Source organism: Lampetra fluviatilis, chromosome 18 (assembly GCF_964198595.1).
Source record: "Lampetra fluviatilis chromosome 18, kcLamFluv1.1, whole genome shotgun sequence".
Classification (NCBI taxonomy): domain Eukaryota; kingdom Metazoa; phylum Chordata; class Hyperoartia; order Petromyzontiformes; family Petromyzontidae; genus Lampetra; species Lampetra fluviatilis.
The window spans coordinates 6,022,757-6,038,145 of NC_136292.1; positions in this window are offsets into that span (position 1 = coordinate 6,022,757).

Here is a 15,389-nt window from a genome sequence, read left to right on the forward strand (position 1 = left end):
ACAAAAAATAACATTTTTTTTAATCTCAACAATGATTACACTGGTCAACAAAAGAAAAAAAAATTTCTGGCCTGGACTTTTGCAGCTGTTTTAGACTAATTTCAGGGTGCTGATTCCAAATATGACCTCAGAATTGCTCTATCACTCATTTTTATGCTATCGGCATACCCCAAATTAACTCTGTCACTTATGATTGCAAGTTGTTGCGAGTCAGTGACTGCTTTAGTGTTAAAATATGGTGCTGTATTTTTAGGATAGTGTGTTTATAATATCATTTTATGTAGATATCCACATTTATGTCATATTTTTCTTCTGCAGTTTTTATTGAAAATGCAATATTTGATATCTCAAAAACCTGATGTGATAGACAAAAACTGATGCCAGATTTGGAATCAGCACCCCAAAATTACCTTAAACCCTTTGGAATACCTCATGCCAGAAAAAGTGTGGTGACCAGTGTTATGCAACGCAGCTCACACGAGAACGGACAGTGTTGGACAAAGCGAGGAGCATTCATCATCATCATCACTCGGCCGTGATCATTCCACTGCTGAATGACGGCATCCACAAGCTGTCACCATCCATCACGGTCGTGTGTGGTAAACAATCTACCCAGCGTCGTGCAATGTTACACGTAGCAATACATCGTTACTCTTTAATGTACGAGCACTGCATATCAATTGGCAGAGCCGTTATTCAAATGTAGAATTGCTTTTGTGGAAATCGGGCCAATATTGAAACGTGTATCATTATCATCATCAGCCGTCATCAATCCACTGCTGGATGAAGGCCTCACCAAGCCGTCCCACCAATCCAGCACGGGCCACACGATACGACGCTCCACCAAGGCTGCCTGCGCACGAGCCGACCCTCTGCATCGCTCCATCGCTCTAATGATAGACGTCCTGGCGGGTGTGTTGGGGAATGTGTACGAACACGTGGAATGATTTTAAATAAGAAAAAGCAAGCACCGTGATGTGTGTGTGTGTCTCCCCCTGTGTGTGTGTGTAGTGGGGAGTGGTTGTGTAGCGGTTAGCGCGCTGCGCTATGAACCCGGCGACACGGGTTCGATTCCCGCTCACGGCCAACATCAGTGACGATTATCTGAACCGGTCCCGGGCCTCCGCTAGGTCGACTCAGCCTAAAATGAGTACCTGGTGTGGTGTGTAAACATCGCCACTGGGGAGACAAAGGCGGTCGGGCGTGGTGCTGGCCACCCACCCCCTCGTGTACCGTTCCGGCCTTCATAGGTGCTCGCTAACAGCACTTGCCTCTACAGTCTGTTAAGGCTATATGGGGGAATATTTGTGTGTGTAGTGCAGCGATTAGAGTGTTGTGCTACAAAACCCGCGTTCGATTCCCGCTCGCGGCCAACGCCAGCGACGATTCTCTTGAACCCGTCCTGGGCCTCCACTAGGTCGACTCAGCCTCAAATGGGTTCCTGGTGCGGTGTGTAGTAAACATCGCCACTGGGGAGACAAAAGGCTGTAGTCGGGCGTGGTGCTGGCCACCCACCTCCACGTGTGCCGTGCCGGCCTTCATATGGGTGCTACTCGCTAACAGCACTTGCCCCAACAGTCTGTTACAGGCTATACTGGGGTGGGGGGGGTTGTGTTTTCACACAATATGGTTTTGGATACAGCGTACAAAATATATATTATAACGAAGCCCGCTATTATCAGCCAGTTTTTTTTTCTCTTCGGGGGGGGGGGGTGGCGAATAATTGTATATAATGTCTTTTGATTAAAATGAAGACAGTCTACAGACGTACAGCGCTCAACATGAAACGCTCTTTGTCGCACGCAGTGGAGGTGCGCGTGTGCTGAGCAGAAATCAGAAAAAAAAACCTTGTTAGCAGATGGTCCCTACGGGATTTGAGATGTGTCTTTTGTAAAAAAAAAAGAAAATATAATGATTCTACGTTCGTCTAAAATGCAGCCGTTGCTTAAAAAAAAAATCTACACGTGCAGAATATTTAAAATTAATCGCAAACTGCCTTTGTTATATTTTGTCCGGTTTTATGGAACAGCTTAAAAGAAAATGAAACTCAACGCATTCCGTCATTGACACCGTTGTGAGTGGCCTGCGAAGGAAACGTATAAGTGGACGACGTTTCGGGAAATGACCCTTCTTCATAGCACATCTCTGGGTCCTCTCCGTGTGCTTGTTGAATAAGGCCATTCGCCTGAAACGTCACCTATTTTATATATGTATTGGTTTCCTGTTTAAGGCCACAGTGCTATTTACGATTGTGTTTAGCGTTGTTGTTGTTTGTGCTCCAGTGCCAACGCAGCGCCAACACCCCCCCCCCCTCCCCCCAGTAATTTTTTCAAATTTTACAATAGCTGCTTTGTATATTGTACATGCCTGTATATTTTCTATACACACACAAACATATATATAACGTCTTCTTGGTTATTTCGGTAAAGTCACGTAGAAGGGAAAGAATAAAATAATAAAAATAAAACATAATAAAATAATTCTCACGACGTTTCGGCCACAACGCAAGCAGCCGTCCTCAGGTGAAGACCAGGTCTGTCGGGGAGACAGCGTCTGAATTATTTTATTATGTTTTATTTTTATTATTTTATTATTTCCCTTCTACGTGACTTTACCGAAAAAACCAAGAAGATGAATCCCTGCAGTCACGAAAGCTTTAAATCGATATATATATAACGGATAGGGCATAAAAAAAACTCTTCGTATGAGATTAACGATGTGCTGTCCGGCTAATGGGTTATTATATTATTTTAGGTCACCGACAGGAAAGCTCTCGCGTCGTGCGGCGCTGATCAGATTTATTTTTTGTTTGATTCGCAACTCCGGATGATGGTTATTTATTTATTTAAATTCTTTCGTACACAAACCACCGAGCAAGCACTTTGAAGTGGTAGTAATTACAGAAAACCCAAATTTGTCTCCGCCACCGCCACCGCCCTTCATCTGTGCTCGCGCGGGGGGTGGCGGTGGTGGGGGGGTGCCTGCGGGGGGGGGGGGGGTAGTGCGGGGGGGGGGGCTGTGTTGGGGGGGGGGAGAGAAAAAAGAGGAGAAATGAATTTTGTTTTAATCATAAGAGAGGTGTAGGGGGGGGGGGAGCGTTTGCCCCCCCTCTAACACCCCCCCCACCCCCGCCTCCTCTCCGCGGCACCGGTAAAGCATGGGGAGGGTGGGGGGGCACCCTCACGTTTTGTGCCCGAACACTTGCCGAGATCAAGGCGCTTGTCTCTCCAGACCGCGGCAATAATGAGTGGTCGCTCCTTACGACAACCAAGGCCCCCTACCCCCAGCCCGGGGTAACTGTCACTCCGCGTCGCGAGATGCCCCAGAGCGCTAGGAGAAATCATTAAAAAAAAAGTGTTCAGGGCCTAACCCGAGTCAATCAAACGTGTGTGGTGTGTAGTGTACTGTGTGTGTGTGTGAGAGAGAGAGAGAGACCAGCCCTCATTACAGGAGCCCCCCCTGTCCTGTGTTGTAGCACTAAAGGACACAGCCAGAGAGGGTCATTTGTCTGAGGATTTTTGTTATATATATAAATATTGTGGAGGAAAAAAAATGTGCGCACACGCGCGCGCCCGCTCTCTCGCGGACGATACGTGCGCGTTTTATATTTGTGTTTATTTATTTTTTTGTTGCAACCCTTGGACGGTCTTGTTGTGTGCGAGACATCATTAGGCCGTAGTGTAACAGTCCAAGGGTGCGGAGATCGCGAGGTGGAGTGTTGTTGTTGTTGTGTGTGTGTGTGTCGCGTCCACTCTGGTCACCCTCATTAAAAACACGAGCATCAAATGATCGGGCCAACTTTTGGCTTCTGCCTTTTTATTTGCGTGCACACGCACGCACGTGCGCGCGCTCGTCCGTGTGTGTGTTTGTGATGTGTCTTGGAAGAAAATGAAATATATTTTCGTCCCAAAACAATATAGATTTTTAATCCCAGCCTGCGTCGGTGCTGGGAAATCATTCTCGTTCGGGGATGTCTTAACTGCAGGATGATATTGTTGTCAACACTCGGGCGTGGGTAAGTTGTGAGTCTAGACGGATCCGAGAGGACGTCTACCGGAGAGACGGAGCTATGAAATCCGTTCATTTCCTTTTGCTCGGTGGATTGTGATGTCTCGGGGTAGATATAGGTGGCGGATGTTTGGTTGGGGGGGGGCGAGGAGGTTTTCATCCAGCAGTGGATAGATACATACAATGCAATGATTCGACACAATTTAAATTGGATTTTATATCGGTGCTTCAGCAGGATGGCATTTCAAGACACTTCGGTCATTTCTTATATAGACGGAATGCACGGGCATAAGCAGAGCAAACACATCACGCTATTGAGTTTGGACCTGAACAGAGGCCACAGAGGCAGGGAGTGAACATCACGGATGGCTGTGGGAAGCGAGTTCCAGGCAGCAAATTGGAGTGATGAATTCACATCCCATCAATCCGAGAGATTCCATGAATTGTCACGATTCCGGGGTTGCGATCGGATTCAAATACACGGATGTATGCGGGATCGTTTATACCGTCTTGCTTGTATCGGATGCTTATACAGATAGATGAAGCATTGGCTGATAATGATGACGACGGCGATGATATGTATCGTATCTGCAAATGTTTCGTGGCAAAACAACGTCACGTGATGATTTTGAATGTTTATATAAAAAATATATGTTTTTGTACGCGGTCTCCGCGTGGTCGGCAGTGAATGCGCCTTCGTGGGCATGTGCAGAGCGATGATGATTATATGTGGTGGTGTATATGTTCACGTATTTTATCCGAAGAACGCGATGGCGAGTCGGGAGTAGGAGGATGATGAAGGGGAGAAGTTTGCTTGGCGTGTGCGGATTAACGCCGGGGGTGGTCTCGGAGTTGTAGGACTTTCAGGAGGAGTCCTGCTGCTGCTGCTGCTACCTGATGATTTTTTAAAATTTATTTTGAAAGATGTTTTCACACAATCGACGACGAGTCACTTTTATTTTCATTTCACGTGGGAGGAAGCCGGGGGCACCCGGAGTAAAAAAAAAACTTGCACGTGCGAGAAAGAGGGACCACGCTTTATCGCCACCGCACCTGCGATTAGCACGGTGTGAAAGCAGATGGAAATTAGTTCACACTTTGCTTGTGACTGCACTCCCCCGAGCGAACCAAGCCAGGAAACGACACCTCCTCGTCACCCACCCAGGGGGCTCGAAGGGAGTGTCGCACCAACAATTGTTGCGGTGATCCACCAACCCTCGCTCCTGCCTGCCGAATTACAGGCCGTGACATACGAAGGCAGCAGACACGACGGCGATACACTCGGCTGCTCCTGACGCGGTTATCTGGCGTGACCACCTGCGATGTGACACTGCGGTGTTTGCTCTGCATCTGAATCATCAGCCGTGCGAAGGTAGAAGGCAGACAAAAGCCACGTGGAGCAGCAGCAGCAGCAGAGGACAGGCCAACACCGCTACCAGCCGGCGAGCCGCGGCCGTAGCGACGATTACAACCGCTGACTTAAAAAAAAAGCAACAATGAAAAGTGTGGCCGTCCTTTTCGGAGACACGGGTGCAAGGCCATTCCTGCTGTTTTACGAGCGACAGCAAATACCCCTCGTCCGTACAGTCTATTAAGAGACTGTTCGGGCAAGGGCTGTTAGCGAGTACCACCTGATGAAGGCCGGAGTGGCACACCAGGTGGGGTGGGAGGCCAGCACCACGCGGGGGACATCACCAACACTATCATCACCAACACCACCATCAACAACACCATCATCACTAACACCATCACCAACACCATCATCACCATCATCATCATCACCATCACCACCACTATCATCATCACCATCATCACCAACATCATTATCACCAACACCATCAACACCAACACCATCATCACTAACACCATCACCAACACCATCATCACCATCATCATCATCACCATCACCACCACTATCATCATCACCATCATCACCAACATCATTATCACCAACACCATCAACACCAACACCATCATCATCAACACCACCATCAACAACACCATCATCATCACCAACACCATCATCACCAACACCATCATCATCAACACCATTATCACCAACACCAACACCATTATCACCAACACCATCATCACCAACACCATCATCACCATCAACAACACCATCATCACCATCAACAACACCATCATCACCATCACCAACACCACCATCAACAACACCATCATCACCATCACCAACACCATCATCACCAACACCATTATCACCAACACCAATGTCACCAACACCATCATCACCATCACCAACACCATCATCACCAACACCATCATCACCAACACCAATATCACCAACACCATCATCACCATCACCAACACCATCATCACCAACACCATTATCACCAACACCATTATCACCATCATCATCACCACCACCATCATCACCATCATCACTACCACCACCATCACCACCACCATCGCCACCACCATCATTACCATCGCCACCATCACCACCACTATCACCATCGTCGCCACCACCACCATCATCGCCACCACCACCATCATCACCATCACCACCATCACCACCAGCACGCCGTCTTTCTCCCTCTTCGCCTGCACCGCGCGACCTCTCGGAGCCGCGATCTCCGTCGGCCACGCGACCACGCGGCCCTCCTCTCGAGGCCACCGCCGGCCACTTGAATCGCCGCCGCGCCGCCACTTGGGAGTGAGGGAGCCGTGCGAGGGGCTCCATTAGCGCCGACTCGCTCGCTCGCTCGTGCGTCTGTGTGCGTGCACACGCGCGCGTGTGTGTGTGGAGCGCACACACGCACGCGCGTGTGTGTGGGTCGCGTGTGTGTGTGGGTCGCGCGGGCCCGTGCGTGTGTGTGTGGGTCGTGTGTGTGTATATGTGCGTGTGTGTGTGTGGGTCGCGTGTGTGTATGCGTGTATGTGTGTGTGGGCCGCGTGTGTATGTGTGTGGGTCGCGTGTGTATGTTTGTGTGTGGGTCGCGTGTGTATATCTGTGTATGTGTGTGTCGCGCGCGCGCGCGTGTGTGTGTGTGTGGGTCGCGTGTGTGTGTGGGTCGCGTGTGTGTATATGTGTGTATATGTGTGTATGTGTGTGTGGGTCGCGCGCGCGCACTACGACGGGAGAAGACAGACGGCAACCCGCGCTCCGTGTGAAGCGCAGATCTGAAGCAAGGGCCGTCGAGCCCCCACCGCCGCCCCCCCCCCCCCCCCCGGGTTTAAAGGGCAAGAGACCGGGGGAAGGATCCTCGCTCGCCCAATGCTCTCGCGTCCGCCCGTCGTCATTAGCGCTGCCTTCCAATAATAGCAGGGCGATGCATGGCGAGAAAATGTTGTGGGGCACAAGACGCGACCCCCCCCATCCCCCAAACCCCCCCCCCTGACATCCCCCCTCCAACCCAGCCACCCCTTTTTTGTTGGTAGGGCCACAGAATAATTCACTTTCTTGCCACGAAGAACCGAAACCACCCGGAATTCATAATCGGAATGTTTATTTATCGTTGGAGACATCTGACGAGCTGCACACGCTCCTTGTCGTTGTCTCTCTCTCTGTGTCTCTCGCACAGACACTCCAGTAGGGACGGGGGTCCATGAGGTTACGACACGAACGGACAATGGGGAACACAATTCGCCCCGTCTCGTCAAACAAGAAACTCAGAAACTCTGTGGGATGCTCGAGCCCGGGATAGTGCTAGGGGGGGGGGGGGTTGGTGGTGGTTGGGTGGTGGGGGTGGTGGTTGGTGGTGGTGGTTGGTTGGTTGGTTGTGGTAGTTGGTGTTGGTGGTGGTTGGTTGGTGGTGGTTGGTTGGTGGTGGTGGTTGGTTGGTGGTGGTGGTTGGTTGGTGGTGGTGGTGGTTGGTTGGTGGTGGTTGGTTGGTGGTGGTGGTGGTTGGTTGGTGGTGGTTGGTGGTGGTGGTTGGTTGGTGGTGGTTGGTTGGTGGTGGTGGTTGGGTGGTGGTTGGTTGGTGGTTGGGTGGTGGTTGGGTGGTGGTTGGTTGGGTGGTGGTGGATGGTTGGTGGTGGTTGGGTGGTAGTGGTGGTTGGGTGGTGGTGGTGGTTGGGTGGTGGTGGTTGGGTGGTGGTGGTTGGTTGGGTGGTGGTTGGTTGGGTGGTGGTGGGTGGTGGTGTTGGTGGGTGGTGGTTGGTTGGGTGCTGGTGGTTAGGTGGTGGTGAGCGATCGCTAGCCTGCACACCGGGGTTGCTGTAGTGCTGCCGCTGCTGTTGTGGGGTTGGGCGGCAGAGGGCGCAGTGCAGCAACAGCCACCGTTGGGCTGTACTTCCATGGCGCCACGTCTTTGACGGGCGCGCGCGATTCTTCCCGTCCTCAGCAACCCGCGCGCTAAACCGGCGCGGTGCCGTTGTGGTCGCACATCTCCCGTGATCCACAATGGCCTTCATCCAGCAGTGGATTGGCAAAGGATGGCCAAGGAAGGAGAAGGAGCGTTGCATGAAACGTCGGCCGTTATGGCCCCTGTTAATGGTAGCCAATCGTTTACGCGATCTAATCTAAACAAAACCTGTATTGTGGATGATGTTGGTCGCGAAATCCGACTGCGCGTTAGAGTGATTAACCCCACCGGTTTGAGAATCAATTCTCCGGTTTGTCTCGTTCTTGTCGCGGTGCATGGGTTGCACTGTCATTGTTTACTGTTGATTTATTTTACTGCGACTTTCGTTGCGTTTGTCGGTGAAGCGGCGTTGTTGTTGTTGTTGTTGTTTTTGTTGATGGAACCCGATGTGTGAGCTTCTTGGCTCACAGGGTGCTTTAAAATAAATAGAAACTGAACTGAATTTCTGTTGCGGCTTGAGAATGGTTGGCCCTAATCCATGGACTTACGAAGTAATGTGCATTTGAAACCGTGGATTCTCTAGCATGATTAGCATCATAATTTCAGCGGCAGCAACAGTAGTATCAGCCATGCTCAATCCACTGTTGGACGAATGCCTCCCCCCCCCTCCTGCATTTGTACCCACTTAATAACTTAGCACGAGGTGTTTTTTTCTTTCAGTCCGTGATTGCATGTACACTCACGATCAGTGTAAGCAGCTTACGTCTTTGTTTACATTTGAGCTTGTATATAAGACGTGAATGTGAATAACGACACACTTTTCTATTTATATCCACGGCTTTTAAGAGTTCAACTTCAGCGCCGCTTCACCGTGGGACTTGAATGGAGACGCGGACAAAATCTGGCACTGAACACATTTGCAGAATGACATTTTTAATGTGGTATTGTATTGTTGTATGTTCGAAAATATATTTTAATAAATATATAAACATCATTGTGCATTCATCGACATTGTAAAATGGTGCAATTTGTACTTACATTCTTTAAATATATTTAAAGTGTGGTTTGCTTAACTTTTCTCTATCTCACTCTGGCATGGTTAGCTGTGTTTTGTTGTTGATGTACCGCCCTGATCGGCCCCTACTGGACATCTGTGAAAACGAGCTTCATAGCTCTTCGGATTCCTCCTCCATCCTTCTTCCTCCTCCTCCTCCTCCTCCCTCCTCCTCCAGTCTAAGTAAAGATTCTGTTCCTGATGTGAATCTTTGCATGTTGATTCAAAACGTGAAATGGATTGAGTGCGACTGTTAGCCACGTGTCAATGTGAATGATTACATCACTGGGAATGACGATATGAATGAAACAGCTATTTGTTTGTGTTCCTCCGAATATTTTATTCCACGCCTTAAACAATTATCTTCATTGAATTCGTCAACTTCTTGGTTCTTTCGGTAAAGTCACGTAGAAGGGAAGTAATAAAATAAAAATAAACATAATAAAATAATTCTCACGACGTTTCGGCCACGACGCAAGCAGCCGTCCTCAGGTGAAGACTTTACCGAAAAAGCCAAGAAGATGAATCCCTGCAGTCACGAAAGCTTTAAATCTAAATTGAATTCGTCAAGTTCAAACATGCATAGGGTAAGTCCTCGCCCGTTATAACGCGGGACGTGCCCGTTATAACGTGATGTGTGAGCACTCGACGGCGAACTACTTTCTCGAGCTGCGCGCTGAGCGGTACGACACGGCACGCGGAGTGATACAGAAACGCGGCGGCGTACCCCTCGGTTGCTTGCCCCGACATCTTACCGCGTGTGCGTGCGCCCTATCTCGACAAACTTTATCGTTACATTATATTTATGGGACGGAGGGGGGGGGGATTGTTTCCGCTTCACGCGGCACTTTTCAGGAACGCATCTTCCGCGTTAAACGAGGACTTGCTGTGCAACCTTTACAGCGTGCAAGAGTAGGCCAAGTGGCATAAGAGAGACATTGCAGGGCTGCGCCTTAACCATTGCCGCTTAAGCATTTTCACGCTGTTAATTTTTTAAGCATTGTTCATCATTCGTTTAATGTTTGTTCGTGGAATTCTTCGCCATTGTTGTTTTTGTTTGACTAACGTTCATATTGATATCATAATTGTAGTGTTATATATATAGGTTTGTCTTCAGCTTGCGTAAATCCACAATGTATTATCGTCCTAGGTATTCCTATGAGGGTACATAGCTTAGCCCCTCGCCTCGCTTAAACAAAGACAACGATCCCCCGCATCGACTTTAACAAGCAGGCTACAGTCTACATTAAAGACTGCCAGTACACTCACTCCGATTAAGAACCAGGCTACAGTCTACATTACAGACTGCCAGTACACTCACTCCGTTTAAGAACCAGGCTACAGTCTACATTACAGACTGCCAGTACACTCACTCCGTTTAAGAACCAGGCTACAGTCTACATTACAGACTGCCAGTACACTCACTCCGATTAAGAACCAGGCTACAGTCTACATTACAGACTGCCAGTACACTCACTCCGATTAAGAACCAGGCTACAGTCTACATTGCAGACTGCCAGTACACTCACTCCGTTTAAGAACCAGGCTACAGTCTACATTACAGACTGCCAGTACACTCACTCCGATTAAGAACCAGGCCACAGTCTACATTACAGACTGCCAGTACACTCACTCCGATTAAGAACCAGGCTACAGTCTACATTACAGACTGCCAGTACACTCACTCCGATTAAGAACCAGGCTACAGTCTACATTACAGACTGCCAGTACACTCACTCCGATTAAGAACCAGGCTACAGTCTACATTGCAGACTGCCAGTACACTCACTCCGTTTAAGAACCAGGCTACAGTCTACATTACAGACTGCCAGTACACTCACTCCGATTAAGAACCAGGCTACAGTCTACATTGCAGACTGCCAGTACACTCACTCCGTTTAAGAACCAGGCTACAGTCTACATTACAGACTGCCAGTACACTCACTCCGATTAAGAACCAGGCTACAGTCTACATTACAGACTGCCAGTACACTCACTCCGATTAAGAATCAGGCTACAGTCTGCATTACAGACTGCCAGTACACTCACTCCGATTAAGAATCAGGCTACAGTCTACATTACAGACTGCCAGTACACTCACTCCGATTAAGAACCAGGCTACAGTCTACATTACAGACTGCCAGTACACTCACTCCGATTAAGAATCAGGCTACAGTCTGCATTACAGACTGCCAGTACACTCACTCCGATTAAGAACCAGGCTACAGTCTACATTACAGACTGCCAGTACACTCACTCCGATTAAGAACCAGGCTACAGTCTACATTACAGACTGCCAGTACACTCACTCCGATTAAGAACCAGGCTACAGTCTACATTGCAGACTGCCAGTACACTCACTCCGATTAAGAACCAGGCTACAGTCTACATTAGTGTTTTTTTTATTATAAATTGTATTCACTTTATTTTTAATAATTATTTTCTCTCTTCGTGACTTTACCGAAAGAACCAAAGAATATGAATTCCTGCAGTCACGAAAGTTTTAAAATCAACACTTTAACAGGCTAATTCTTTGGTTCTTTTCGGTTAAGTCACGTCTAAAAATAAAATAATAAATCAAAATAAAACAACACATTACGACGTTTCGATTGCAACACAAGCAATCATCATCAGGCATAAAAGAAATAGCAACAAAAATCTAACTAGAAAACTATAGACCGACATACAAGCATGTATGTCGGTCTATAGTTTTCTAGTTAGATTAGTTAGTTTTCTAGTTAGATTTTTGTTGCTCACACAGCCGATTTGTGTCCTCTCTCTGTGTGCCGTTGTGATGTCTGTCTGCTTGTATGTCTGTCTATAGTTTTCTAGTTAGATTTTTGTTGCTCACACAGCCGATTTGTGTCCTCTCTCTGTGTGCCGTTGTGATGTCTGTCTGCTTGTATGTCTGTCTATAGTTTTCTAGTTAGATTTTTGTTTCTCACACTTAAAATTCTAACTTAGCAAATTTTGAAACACGTAGTCAACCAGGCCATGCGTTAATTGTGTGTTAACCGACTCTCTGTGTTGTATTACATCACATTTCAATATTTTACTAGGTTATTTAATTTCCGTGTGCCTGTATACTCCTCTCTATGTGTGCCGTTGTGATGTCTGTCTGCTTGTATGTCGGTCTATAGTTTTCTAGTTAGATTTTTGTTGCTATTTCTTTTATGCCTGATGATGATTGCTTGTGTTGCAATCGAAACGTCGTAATGTGTTGTTTTATTTTGATTTATTATTTTATTTTTAGACGTGACTTAACCGAAAAGAACCAAAGAATAATTCCTGCAGTCACGAAAGCTCCCAAATCAACACTTTAACAGGCTGTTGGTGCGGCAAGTGCTGTGAGCGAGCAACACCGATGAAGTCTGGCACTGCACACGATGGGGGTGGGTGGCCAAGCACCACGCCCGACCGCCTTTGTCTCCCCCCCCCTTCCCCGATGCTGATGTTTCACACACACACACACACCGCACCAGGCAAGCCATTCTACCACTCCGCTAACCGCTCCCCCACAACTAAGCGAAGGTCACGCGAGGGAGGTACGTGCATACATTCATTCATTAGCAACAACAACAACAAAGTTAAAACAAGGGATGCTTCGGTTTAGTTTGTTTTTTTGCATTCTCTGTTAAAATCCCGGAGCTTTGTTTGCGTCGTCAGCCACCGCCGCCGCCGCCGCTGCTGCTGCTGTGGGATATATTGGCAAAGTGTGCGCCACGAATCAAGGTACGTATGCAAGATGGACAGGTAGAGGAACAGCCAAACAGCGCTCATTATCTCCCCCCCCTCCTCCCCCCAAGACCCCCTCCTCCCCCCCTTCAGGTGGGGGGAAGGGGGGTGAGAGCATTTTTTTTTACCAATACAGGTGTCAACATACACGCGGCCAAAATAAAAGGGCCAAGAGATTTGTTAACATTAAAAGCCTCGGCGTACATTGTTAGCATTCCATTCAGGCCGGGACACGGCTCACCCCCAAACACTCACTCTTTTCCGCTAATGGAATCCTCCTCTATGGGATGGGGAAATGGGATTCCATACAATGAGCTCCATTATCCGAGGAAGTAAATGGTGGGGGGGTGGGGTTGCGCATCCTCCTATAAATTAACAATTTTTTTTGGTTGAGGTGGGTGGTGGGGGGGGGAAACGACTGAATGAACCACGAAACATTGTCTGTCTCTCTCTCTCTATGTCTCTCTAATGCAGTGGAACTAATAACATATATAGAGTTGTTGTTACCCCCCCCCCCCCCCCGTAAAAACGAGTCGTGTCATCATCGTCGAATTTGGCACCCATTTGTCCGATGCTTTCATTAAAAAAAGCTCATGCGTGCGAGAGAAAAAGAGCGAGACGGAGAGAGAGACCGAGACCGAGAGAGAGACAGAGACTTTTTTTTCCACGTTGCCATCGGCCGTATCTCGCCAGGGGTAACAGACTTGTGCATTTTATGCGGTGCCAGGGAGGATCTGCCCCACCAGTACTTACGCTGCCAGCGGCTCAAACCAATGTTCCGCCTTTTGGGGGACATCTTCAGGAAACTGGGGGTGGCCCTTCTACAACAGCAGCTTCGTATATGGGGTGCCTTACCTGGCTAACAAGCGCCATGACCTCGCCAACTTCGCCTGTGCTCAGGCGAAGATGGCGGTGTACAGAACGAACAAAACGATGCTGGAGGGTGACACTGACGGCTGCTCTGTGCTTCCAGTGTTCAGGGACCTGCTTAAGGCGCGGCTCCGGCTGGAGCACGCGTACCACACACATGTCGGTGATGTGCACGTCTTCTTCGAACGCTGGGGAGCCGGACAAGCCCTCTGTACCAGCGTGGACGGCACCCTCGTGTTCACCTTCTGAAGCGCTCGCTCGTCACCGTGGCGTGCGCGATGACCACCACCACCATGTGACTTTTCTGTGTGTTGTGCGCGGTGCATTTAGCGCCACAGCGCGTGGATGTACAGCGTTTGTTTCATTTGTTTGCTGGTGACTTTGTGTATTTCGTATCGGAATCGCCTCCAGTGCTGTTGCTGCTGGCGGCAATAAAAGTTGTTTAAAAAGTCAAGAGAGAGACAGAGAGAGAGAGAGAACACAACACACGTGATGCGCGGGCATGTTTTGCATAATGCGGTCTCTGAAATCGCGAATGCGGTGCAGGTTGCGCTCGGCTCCAGCTGCATTGTGGTCCAAGGACGAGGCGGGCAGGTTGAATGCTGGTCGCCCCCCCCCCCGGCCCCTGGCATTCCTGTGTTTGGCCTGAAGAACGCGTCGTCTGACATTGGCTGCCCCCCGACCCCACCACATTTGTTATTCTGCCGCGGGAGCAAGGGTGGGGGGGGGGGGGTCCACCCAGCTCAGTCCCATCACTATCTCCACTGGCGGTGTATCTGTATCACTAGCGGGAATTCCTAGTTCACAGGCTGGGTACCCAGTTCACAGGCGGTGATTCCTAGTTCACATGTAGGGTACCCAGTTCACAGGCGGTGATTCCTAGTTCACATGTAGGGTACCCAGTTCACAGGCGGTGATTCCTAGTTCACAGGTAGGGTACCCAGTTCACAGGCGGTGATTCCTAGTTCACAGGTAGGGTACCCAGTTCACAGGCAGTGATTCCTAGTTCACAGGTAGGGTACCCAGTTCACAGGCGGTGATTCCTAGTTCACAGGTAGGGTACCCAGTTCACAGGCGGTGATTCCTAGTTCACAGGTTGGGTACCCAGTTCACAGGTAGTGATTCCTAGTTCACAGGCTGGGTACCCAGTTCACAGGCAGTGATTCCTAGTTCACAGGTAGGTTACCCAGTTCACAGGCAGTGATTCCTAGTTCACAGGTAGGGTACCCAGTTCACAGGTAGTGATTCCTAGTTCACAGGTAGGGTACCCAGTTCACAGGCGGTGATTCCTAGTTCACAGGTAGGTTACCCAGTTCACAGGCGGTGATTCCTAGTTCACAGGTAGGGTACCCAGTTCACAGGCAGTGATTCCTAGTTCACAGGTAGGTTACCCAGTTCACAGGCGGTGATTCCTAGTTCACAGGTAGGTTACCCAGTTCACAGGCGGGGATTCC